Source organism: Buceros rhinoceros, unplaced genomic scaffold (assembly GCF_000710305.1).
Source record: "Buceros rhinoceros silvestris isolate BGI_N320 unplaced genomic scaffold, ASM71030v1 scaffold1195, whole genome shotgun sequence".
NCBI classification, from domain to species: domain Eukaryota; kingdom Metazoa; phylum Chordata; class Aves; order Bucerotiformes; family Bucerotidae; genus Buceros; species Buceros rhinoceros.
The window spans coordinates 82764-93932 of record NW_010412233.1 but is presented as its reverse complement, the minus strand read 5'-3'; positions in this window follow the sequence as shown (position 1 = coordinate 93932).

Here is an 11169-nt window from a genome sequence, read left to right as displayed (position 1 = left end):
TGGAGATACATAATGGCTGGGCAGTGACATGAGTTCTTGTGCATCTGTTAGCTTGCTTATAGGACTTGGTAATAGTAAATCTATTATCAGTGAATTATGGGGCTGGGGAACCATAGGATAAAAGACTGTTGTGCAGCTTAGGCACTGGGATGTTACCCTGGAGAACCGTCCCTGCTTCTACCACAGGTTTTGTTTTAGTATAAAGAAATGTTGCAGAATCTGAGTGTCAGTCAAACTTCCATTCATGGATGATACACTTGGATTCCTCAGTCTTTGGATACCCAGAAGCACCAGTCAGTCTTGGCATTTCTACTTGCAGCTAAAGTAAAACTACATCATGTGGCTTACTATTCTAAAAAAAAGGTGTCAATCTTAGATTCAGTTGTTCCAACTCAGTAGACATGTTTGACCTTTACGGCTTCTGTACTCTATTTACTAATCTCCTGGGAATGGGATGTCATAAAAAGTAAAAAAATACAAACATTTCTCCAGAAAGAAGACAATTAGGTAGTAGTTGTTTCTAAAGAATTACTTTGAATATTTAAAGGACACATTTGTAGAAATACTGTGATTAATGTAAAGCAGTGTGCCTTTCAGATTATATTAATATAATTACCTGTGGGACATTTTTGTTCGATTCTGCTTTTGTTTTAATGAAAGTGTATTCTGCTTTTCTCCAGGCAATTCTGCAGTCTCTCCAGACAATTATGGACAAAATTTTTTTTGATGTCAAAAACCAGATAGGTCCAGTAAGAATACTCAAGGGGAAAAAAAAATCATAGATGAAGCCTGTGTTTAATGAGCAATGATCTCTGTGGAAGAGACTAACATACTAGTCAGATACGGCAGTATGGGGGTATGTTTTAGGGAATTCTTTGGAGGGAAGAGAAAAAATAATTTTGCCAAGAAACGTAGTACATCAAGAGAAGAAACATTGACGATGAACTGGATTTGGTTATAACTTTTCCAGATTCCTCTCTTGCGTCATGTCTGTTTTGCCTGTTTTATATACTGCCTGTTCTGCATTCAGTAAACTGAAGAAATTCCTAAAGATAGAAGTTTTATTCTCATTTGTGAAAGGAAACAAAAGTAAGTTGTCTCGATTCACAGACTTGACAGTTGAAAATATTGCCCAGAAACAGTTGTTGCATTAAGATAAGAAAAAGTCATTATACACACATCTTCCTTTCTATGAACAAACATAACCATTCAGTGCTACCATGTCAAGCAAAAACTACATGAAATAATTCAGATATTTCCTTCATTGGAAATAGCTGAGATTCCTGCGTTGGTACTTTATGCAGAAGGGATCAGAAGATGTGTCATCCATGTCCTGGCCCCCACCTCCTCAAAAAAAAAAAGAAATAATAGATACTGAAACCCCCATGCAACTCAGCAGAAGCAAGACAGCTGGAAAACAGCAAAATTGGTGGAGTTTGCTTGCATGAGGGAACCTAAATATACTTAGTTTGTGGAGTTAAACAGTAGATACTTCTCTAATGTCTCCAGTTCATCCCCAAAGCACAAACAAGATTTCAGCTGATTTGTAAACATGAATGCAGAAGATCCAGCTGTGGGAGGAAATGACTAATAAGGAATGCATGACAGCTTGACTTACTGTTGACTTCTCGAGTGACCAGTTCAAATAGCCAGAGGATGTGTTAGTTAAACCAACAACCAGATTCCAGTGGGTGGATGTTATGACAACATTTGTCTTTCCAATCCCGTGCCTACCGACACAGGCACAGGGCAGATTTCTGCTGCTTATGAAGCCTCTCTGACACATGGAGCAACTTCAAAGTCTGCATAGCTCATTTTATCTTTGGATTGTAAGAAGACAGTATGAACAAGGGAGAGGAAGTGATCTAAACCAGTGAATAGCAAATAGCTCTGAACATATAATGGTTTTACTTACCTAGTGTTTATTTAGATTAGGTGTACATTTCGGCACTTGCTTAGCAGGTAAGCAAGACAAAGTCTTGACTAAGTCAAGATTAAATTAAGGTAGTTAAGGCAAGTTGATGCAAAGCATTGAAAGTAAGTATTATGATCCTTCTCTGATCTTTCAACAAGACCAGCTCTTTCTTACTGGAGTACTATAAAGCGACCTAATTTGCAGGCTCAGAGAGCATTCTGGGTCTAATAAATGATACTCGTTATGGATTATTTTTTTTTTAATGGCAGAAGACATAGAAAGCTTTAGAGACTCCTATTTTAGTCACTTCTCTCTTGGTTTAGAAGACTAATTAAAAAAAAAATGGCTTGTCATCATGACAGTGTGCTATTGATACATAGCCACTGCATCAACTTCTCGCAAAAAAGTGACCTTTGCATCCTTTCACTGACATGGCAAAGCACATAGCCCTCAGTTTTGTAGTGTCAGAATATTTCATGTGAATTAATTTTATCCTCTGAAAGCTTCTAAGGAATTTGAAGATATTGCCTGATATTTTTGTGAAAATTGAGGCAGAGAGTTGTGAGAAAATTGCCTTTGGTTATCTAGAAAGTCTCATGCAATCATGAGAGGAAATCATCCCTCCTATTATGTTATTCTTTGCCAGTTTTGTCATTTATTGAATAGACAGATTACGAGTGACCATGAAAATTAGGGACAAGTGCTTCAGTGGTTTTATCCCGTTGGAAGTCCAGATAAGAGATGTACTGATCTATTCTGGGGCAGTCCAAAGGGAATCACCTTCTTCTTCTTCTGTCTTTATGCATGGCCACAGTGAGGAAACTGTAAGTAGTATTTGGATGTGGCTATTAACTGCCTTAATTCCAATGAGGAAAACAACAAAGACTTGGACCTGTCTCATAAATTGTCACTGTTTCTAACAATTTCAGCTTTTCTTTCTGTTATTTTGGCTTTTCTTGAGAGGATTAATACTGGTTCTCACTTGAGTATCCAGGAAAACTCTATTTTGAACTTTCCAGCTGAGTAAGAAAATGAACTTCCCATGCTGAGAACACAGGAAAGAAGAAATTAAAGCTAGAATCTGACCTCCTGAATAATTTACATGAGGCATGAATCTCTTAGACCTAGTAGGGAGTGGTTTCCAAATAGAGCAAAGCCTCTAACTATAGGACTCTACTGTATTTATTAATAATCCACATAAGTCACTTGGTTTTATTAACGACGTAATTGTGTTTAGGAGAGTAGAAATTACTATAAAGTTCACTATGGAATGGAATATAGCACTGATATAACACAGGCTGGTTTGCACATACAGTGCCTTTTACAAACATTTAGCATAGATTTTGGCCCATGTGAATCAGTAAAATTCTGACCTAGAGGTAAGTGGGTTTAGACTGTTTGAGGACTATGGTACTTAAAACGTAAATCCTGCAACACTTTTTCTGAACCTTGTCTTTTACAGCATCTGATTAAGTGAGCTACAAGTGGCATATCAATGGCTTTTGAGATGGATGTGTATGTTATATGCTGAGATGCATCATACATGTATCTGAGAGTAAGCTGTTATAAGCATGATTACAGCACTGGGCTGGTAGTCAGTGTTAAGGGTCGAGGGACCGAGGCAATAATAACTATAATAACTCCTCGAGTTCCTTAACGATTCCGTCTGTCTCGCTAGAGACAGAAGGAGTTTAAGGGGAAAGAAGAAATTCACACCTCGGTCTGTGTTTGGGAAACTGAAACAAACTTTTAATAAACAATAAAACCACACAACTATCCACTGCTATATATATATAGGCACAAACCGAGAAAGGGAAAAAAATGAAGAAGAGAGGACTTAGATAAGCACAGTTCTGTACAGTCTGTTCAAGGTCAGTGCTCTTGGCAGACACCCAGCAGCGAGGTGGGAGTGAAGACTCGGCAGCTGCTTTCAGGCAGAGAAAGTGGAATCCTTCTCGCGGGAGATGGCGGGGCAGGGAAGAAACCCCGCGCGCAGCACAATTTAACAGCAGGAAGGCTCGTGGCACGAAACGACAGGGAGTTCAGATGTTCTCACCTGATATCAGACGGGACTCACGGCAATAATAGTTCAAAGTTTGTAATCTTCAGCGATCTGGAGGTGCAGGCCCGCAGGTCTCGGCCTGGTCTCGGCCTGGTCTCTTACTGGCAGATCCGTGGCAGTGCTCCTCCGTAACGCAGTCCGGCATCCAAGAGGGAAGACACTCCCCGGCCTGCTGCTTTTGAAGGCTCCCGATGTAACGTTATGTTCACCTGACTCTCTTAACCAATTAAATGCGGAATCATTATACTACATGGAATAATTCTATTTGTCCGTTTCCCAAACCAAGGAAGTTTTAGCTCAAACCAGGACAGTCAGGACACCTCAGAGTACTGGTCACACAGGACAGAATGAGACCAAAAGCTAGAAAATTGCAGGCTATTATTGCAGGACTCTCTTAATAACAAAAGCACTGTGTTCACTTGCATTTTACATACCTCTTATGAAGTCTATCCACTTCTATCTGCTTTTTGTCTTGTAAAGGACAAAAGCTGGGCAAACTCATGTTTAGAATACCCGAGGGATGCGTTTAGTGTTAAAAGCACCTGGGATACCATAGTGATTAGCAGAGAATGAATACTTAAAATAACAAAAGGTCTTGTGCACTCTGAAATCTTTTCTGATTTAAGCTAAAACGAAACTAAAAAAAAATTAAAATCAGATGTGCTAATAGATCACAAGGAAAGAAGTTATTGTCTGTCCAGAATCAGAGACATGCAAAACCTTTGGAGAACGCCAGTCTTCATGTGATTTTTGGAATGAAACCTAAGAAGGAAATGAATTTTAGAAATATATGTCAATAAGAAAAAAAATTACCAAGCCTGTTACCAGAACCTCTTAAGGCGTGAAAAACCTCATATTTCAGGTGGCAGTTTGGATTTACTGCTGCTTTATCTGATTTGAGCTGCTATTTCCAGGGGAGTGAGTGGATCTTCATATATATATATGTATCTTTCTATAATATTTTGAAAAGCTGTGCAATGAGAATTAGAAATGAATGAACTTTTTTAGACTCGTAAACAGGGCTAAAAAATACTCTGTGGGGGTTTTTTTTGGATGGAGGTCCAAAGTCACATAACACCCATAGCAATGACTTTGTGTTCCTTTCTTTTCTATTTTATCTCTGATCTCTATTTTTTGTATTTGAAGACTTTTTCTTTAGTTTGCCTTACGGCCATCGAACAGAAATGAACGGTTATCATCAATTCATATCTAAAATGATGTGGTTATACTCAACTTTATGTATAAGATCTAAGAAGTCTGTAAAAATCAACACACATTTCCTATTGTGTGGAATCAGGCATAATAAAAAACAACTCTAGATGCTGATCTGGTTTTGGAAAACGTATGGCAAAAGGCGGAGCTCAATGGTGGTGGCATTCCACCATTTTGTATTGCCAAAGTAAGCTGGAACACATGACAAGTCTCTATTTTTCAGTCCAGGTTTTTCCTTTGCTTCATTTACAGTTGGAAGAAAACGCTTTTTAAGAGAAAAAAAAATGGTATTTTCTTCTCAGATGTTGAGAGCACTGGTAAGTGCTGCATTTCTTGAGCTTGATATACTAAGTTCTCTCTAACATCTTTTTTCCTGTAATGTGAACTTACAGCAAGTTATTTTGCAGCCTGGCATGACAGCCTAATGTTTGTGATACCACTTTATGATTACCAGGACCCTCCTCTCCATTTCCTACCATTTAGTGGAATGTTTCCAGGCACTGAGACTGTTCCCTACCAGCGTGATGTGATGCCTGTCTATAGTAGGAAATTGTCTTAACCCTTAAAACAGGGCAGAGACGTGCAACGTGTCTTTAGGGAGTCCCTGTGCTTCTTTAGGTGTCAGATTGTGTTTGTCTGGGCTAGGGTAGTTGATGACCTCCAAAGCTTCAGGTCAAAGATCCTGATTGTCACATTACAAGAAATTCCTTTGTGGCAGTTCTCCTTCGTGCAGCAAAAGTGTCTGTAACGGACCAAAACTGTGGTGTGATCTAACAACCATCACAAAACTCACTGACTTCTAATTTAAATGTATGACATCTTTGACCTTGGTTTTTCTAGTGCTGACTTAGATGTGTGTGCATGTGCAATATAAGATAACACACAAACAATTGCAATCCCAAATAATCCTCTGTGTCTACAGCTCAGCTAGGAAAAGACAAGAGAACATACACGAAGCCATCAATCACGTTTCTTAACGCAGGGCTAAAAGATGCTCTGGTATATTACAGCCTAGATTATGCCTATTTTCTACTTGTGAAATAAGCAGAGCAGGTTTTCAGCAACCCTTATTCCTTCAAGAGTATGGCAATAAGAGAGCTCATTTAAAATTGAGCAATTTGTTTCGGGAATTTTATGTATTATCATATCATCCATACTAGCACAATCAGTCTTGAATCATAATTCAAGACGTATTTTGGAACTGAATGTAGTTCTACACTGTGATCCTGGAATCACACAGATTTCTAAAACTCCAAACAGTGTGAAGCAGACAGCTCAGGGACAGTCTTCTTCGCTCTGTGTCTTTTTATATTTGTTTCCTTGTTCTGCCTATTTCTGTGAGTCATTTTTAATTCACTTTTATAGCAGGATTGTCTCCCTCTCTCATTCTCCTTGAAAGAAAACAAACATCATAACCACAATGTTTAAGTGGGCTCACAATTAAATAAAGAGTCCTTCACAAAACACAAAGTACTGGATTCACTGATCTTAGTTATGCTCTCTGTAACATCAAGACTTGCCAGTGAGTTACTGACCACTGCCTATCTGCAGATACAATAATGGTTATCAACTTAGTTTGTTTTCATCTTAAACTTTTCCGTTCACATCCAAGCTCTAGTAATTTGGGTTAAATCTTCTGTAAGTTGGAGTTTTTCCATTCTTGGTCCCCCTTCTACAGTGGGAAGCAGGATACAGAATGATAGGAGCAAGAGAAAAATAAAAGGTATACTGATTTTCTATTTTTATTCAAAATAATGTTTTTCAGTTTTTAATTGTCCTGTACACAGTACTGCAGGAGTGTTGTAAACTTCCACAGGACTCCATGGAATCTGTGCTAAAAACTGCAGAGCTCAATACAAAATGGAATTCTATTTGGCATCATTCACTTGATCCTGTGGTATGGCTGCTTAGCATTAATGGATCAGAGTATCTCTGCTCACCCAAGACTGGAGATACTTTATATGGAAAGACTAAGTAGTTGTCATTAACTAGATTTACCTAGAAGAGAAGGCAGAAATTCATAATTATGTTTTTTATGAATATGAAAGGTTGTTACAAGTAAGGAAATAAACCCTTAAGTTGATAAGTTTGTGCAACAGTATGGGAAATTTAAGGTTAACAGGAAAAAGAAATCCTACAGATTCTAAAATCAGATAAATCCTGAAGTAGATTTTCTGGAGATCCTTCTGGGGCTTCTATTTCCGGATTCTTTAAAAATTAGGTCCAAAAAACCATTGTTCAGGAATGAGAAAGTGAAGAATTGATTCTGATTTAGGTAGAGGCATAGACTAGAAGTCCCCACCAGGCCTTTTGGATTATGCTTGTAGGTTTCTGTAACAAAAGGGACAATTTTGCCTGAAAGTATGTATCTTGAATCACAAATACTCGATGTAAATATATTTGAGTGTGTGGCTGGAGACAGCATTCATGCCTTTCCATGCTCTGAATATTTTTCTTTTTGAAGTTGTTCAGTTTCAAGAAATTTAATTGGGATGTTCTGCAGTGTATATGGAAATGAGATTTTGGGTTACATTTTTGCTTGCTGGAACAATTTTTACAGGATGATGACTTTCTTAAGAGAGCAGGCAGATTTTCTAGTTCTAATAGTTCATAAACTTTCATAAAAATAAAGTATTATGGTGCTTTGTTTAAAATATTATAGCCATGACCAAGAGCTATTAATTCTACAAGTAAGAGCATTTTCTATTCTGATAATTCTTTGTTTATATTTTCAGGCAACTTTAAATGATTTCTGTAGAAATTTAATGTTGCACTGCTTGTTTATTGCACAAAGGAACCACGTTGCGTGGATTTTTTTCCCATTCCTAAGTGGGCTGAATGAATCCTGCAGAAGTGTGAATCGTCCAACATACACTGAACTAAGTGGTGGGGGGTTTTTTTGGTTTTTATGGATTGAGGAATGACCATAAATATATGGATCCAAATCTTCTTTCACCTGTGCCTCTTGCAGGTCAGTTGTCATGTCCACAGGGAGATGGTGTGAAGACCACACTTACGTAAGTAGAAGAAAAAAGGATATTCCATTTTTAAAGCAAAAAAGTAGCCTGGTTATCAGTTCTCTTTTGGTGCATGCATTTTTTAAGTGGTAAACAATTACTAAGATCTAGTGTGCTCTTGATCCACAACAGTTCACCACTGTTCTGTTCAACTGATAATATTGCAGTTTCACTGGATTGGCTGTAAGTCATTTGCATCTGACAGCGAAACTACTTCTTTGCAAGCAACTCCATACAGTGGAGTGGGTGAGGAAGTAAGAGTTCAAATTTAATTTGCTTGCAATAAGGACTGAAATTATGATCAAAAGGGAGGAAATGGGGTTATTTGCATGTAAGTAAAAACTGTTGAAAAATGTAAGTAAAAATTGGATGTAATTAAATTGTCTGAAGTGGCAGTAGAAAAGAAGAAGGATAAGGATATAAGTGATAAATAGGTGCAGAGATATTTTATATGGAATATTATTAACTGTCACTCAGTTCTGCTTGATTTCTAATAGAAAAAGAGACTTTGAATAGGAATGGCCTGAATGGGTGAAAAAAAGATCGAAAGCATAAGAAAAGAAGAAGAAAAGTATGAGGACAATCAAATAAATTGAATGTTCCATTCTCAAAATGCTGAACAAAACTGCCTTAAAACATGACTGAAGTGTAAAGGAAAATCACCCAAAATTCAACATCTCTTTTTCAGATCACTAGAGTTCCACAAGTTATGATAGGCTTCTAACATATTTGCCCATTTGTGCACTCAGACAGGGCTGAAGCTCTAGGCATGGATGCAACAATGCAAAGCAGAATAATACTGATTTAAAATCTGAGTTATTCCTCGCTCAGTAATAAGACATTTGACATCTTTCAGGTAATTATAATGTGGTTCTAAAAATGTTTTTCCAGTCTAACTCTTAGGTATTCTATCCAACAACACATTTGTTTTCACAGTATTTGAGAAACCTGTTTGCTTATTTTTCAAATTACAGTAGTATAAATGAAAAAACACAAATAAACCTTAAAAAAAACACCAAACAAACGAGGAAGTAAGGAAGTTACTGCTTTCAGATGTTCTTCCACACTTCTCTAACTCAAACGCTGCATTGTTTTTTGAAATGTAATATTGAAAGCCCTCCGAATCCACCCAGTATTTGTTGTGGACTGGTACTTTTGGCTACTCCGGGAAATAAACATTTTAAAATAACTAAATGGATCATTTTGGAAAACTGTTCTTGCACATGTTTAGCCACAACTTATTCCGCCAAAAATGTCAGACAGTTTTAAAACTGGAACATGTGGAAGCTGCACTGAGACATAGAATAATAAGCCACAACAAGAGTGTACATGAGCATATTGCTGGTGTACTTCTTGGATGTAATGTGAGCCTGGAAACCAAAGGCTGAGAGACCTCAGTATCTTCGGAAGTGGGTTAATAGTACACTGCTGCGCATATTACCGTGATTAATTAGTCTTAATTGCAGCTTGCTGCTAACGTATTTCATTGATCTCTTTAGGATTTCATATACTGTATCTTTTCACTATGGATAATAAAGACCAGTAGAAGACTAAGAGAAAAAATAGCTATGATTTTCAATACACTCTCTAATTTTAAAAAAATTTTTCTTCTCAGCCTTCTTGGCTTATTCAGTCCCTTTTTGATGAATTCTTTTGCCCCACAAAGCTGGTCTGTCCTCTCAGTAGTAGTTTAGGATTCAGCAACTATTATAAAAAAAATATATCACAGCCAGTTTGGAATATTAAAGAGATCTGCTTCAGCTTTTGCTTCTATTAATGTTCATGCTTATTATGGGCTCAGTGTTCTATTTCAGTGTAACTTTCACATGACAGAGATTTAAAACAGCCTTACACTTACGGCTCTACAAATGCTTCAGGTATATTTAACTTGCTGAAATTGCACAGTCTATTCAAATGCCATGTGTCTCCTCCGGAGCAGAACAGAACTCCTCTCGTCCCTCTGGTACATGAGTCTGTATGAGATAAGTACTAGGAGCAAGATTTTAGTTTTCAGAATAGATATATGCTTAGAAGTAACTTCCGCAGAGGTATCCAAAGTGTAGATATATGAGAGGTATTTTCTAATTTCCCTTACTCATTCTGTTTATGCTCGGTTAAAGAACCATACGTTTTCTGTGAAAGTTGTGTATATTGTTTCTGAAAAATGTTTCCCACGGAAACCGTGGAGTGGTGAAATTATGCATCGCTTGTTTTTAACGTTTTTTTTTGTTCATAGTTACAGAAGTGGCCTGTGTCCAAAGAATGCCCATCTGTGCACCTGGAAGTACACATTTCATCTTGTTGGAACACCAAGGGTGAGATTTTTCTCAGCTATTCTCTTACTCTGAGTGACTTCTTTTCAATCGTTAACGGTCTATGGAAGGAGGGTGTCACCTCTGGTCATCGATTCATACCATCCTAATATGTAACTTTGTACACTGAATAAAGAGGGGTCCCAGTGGTCATTAGATGGCTAAAGATAAATCAGATAAACTTATATCTATAAATCTATTTCTATCATCTTAACTAGCAGATTTAAAAATATAGAACACTTTTCAGATGTAGGAAAGCCAAAAGTATACCGTCTCTGAAAAGGAAGTGGAAACCGCAAATTTATCTGCTTAATGAGATAGAACGATGGTAAATGATCAAAGTAAAGTTTAACTATTTACATCTTTGTAGTTTGACTGACTGTCTATTGTAATTGAACTAAGATAAAACCACTGCATTACAGTATCATTCTTACAAAGAAGGATATCATTCTTCCAGATGTCATAAGCAAATGCTAGACTAGCTAATTTCATATGATGAGGATGAATATTTGCATCTTGTTTTTCCAGTGGTGTGAAATCACGATAACTGGTTATGTTGCAATGGTTTGCCCAAATGGCTGAAGAAAAGTATGTGTGTGTTCTCAAATTGAAATTCACATTTTGTTCTGCTAGTCAGAATGGATTCAGCAG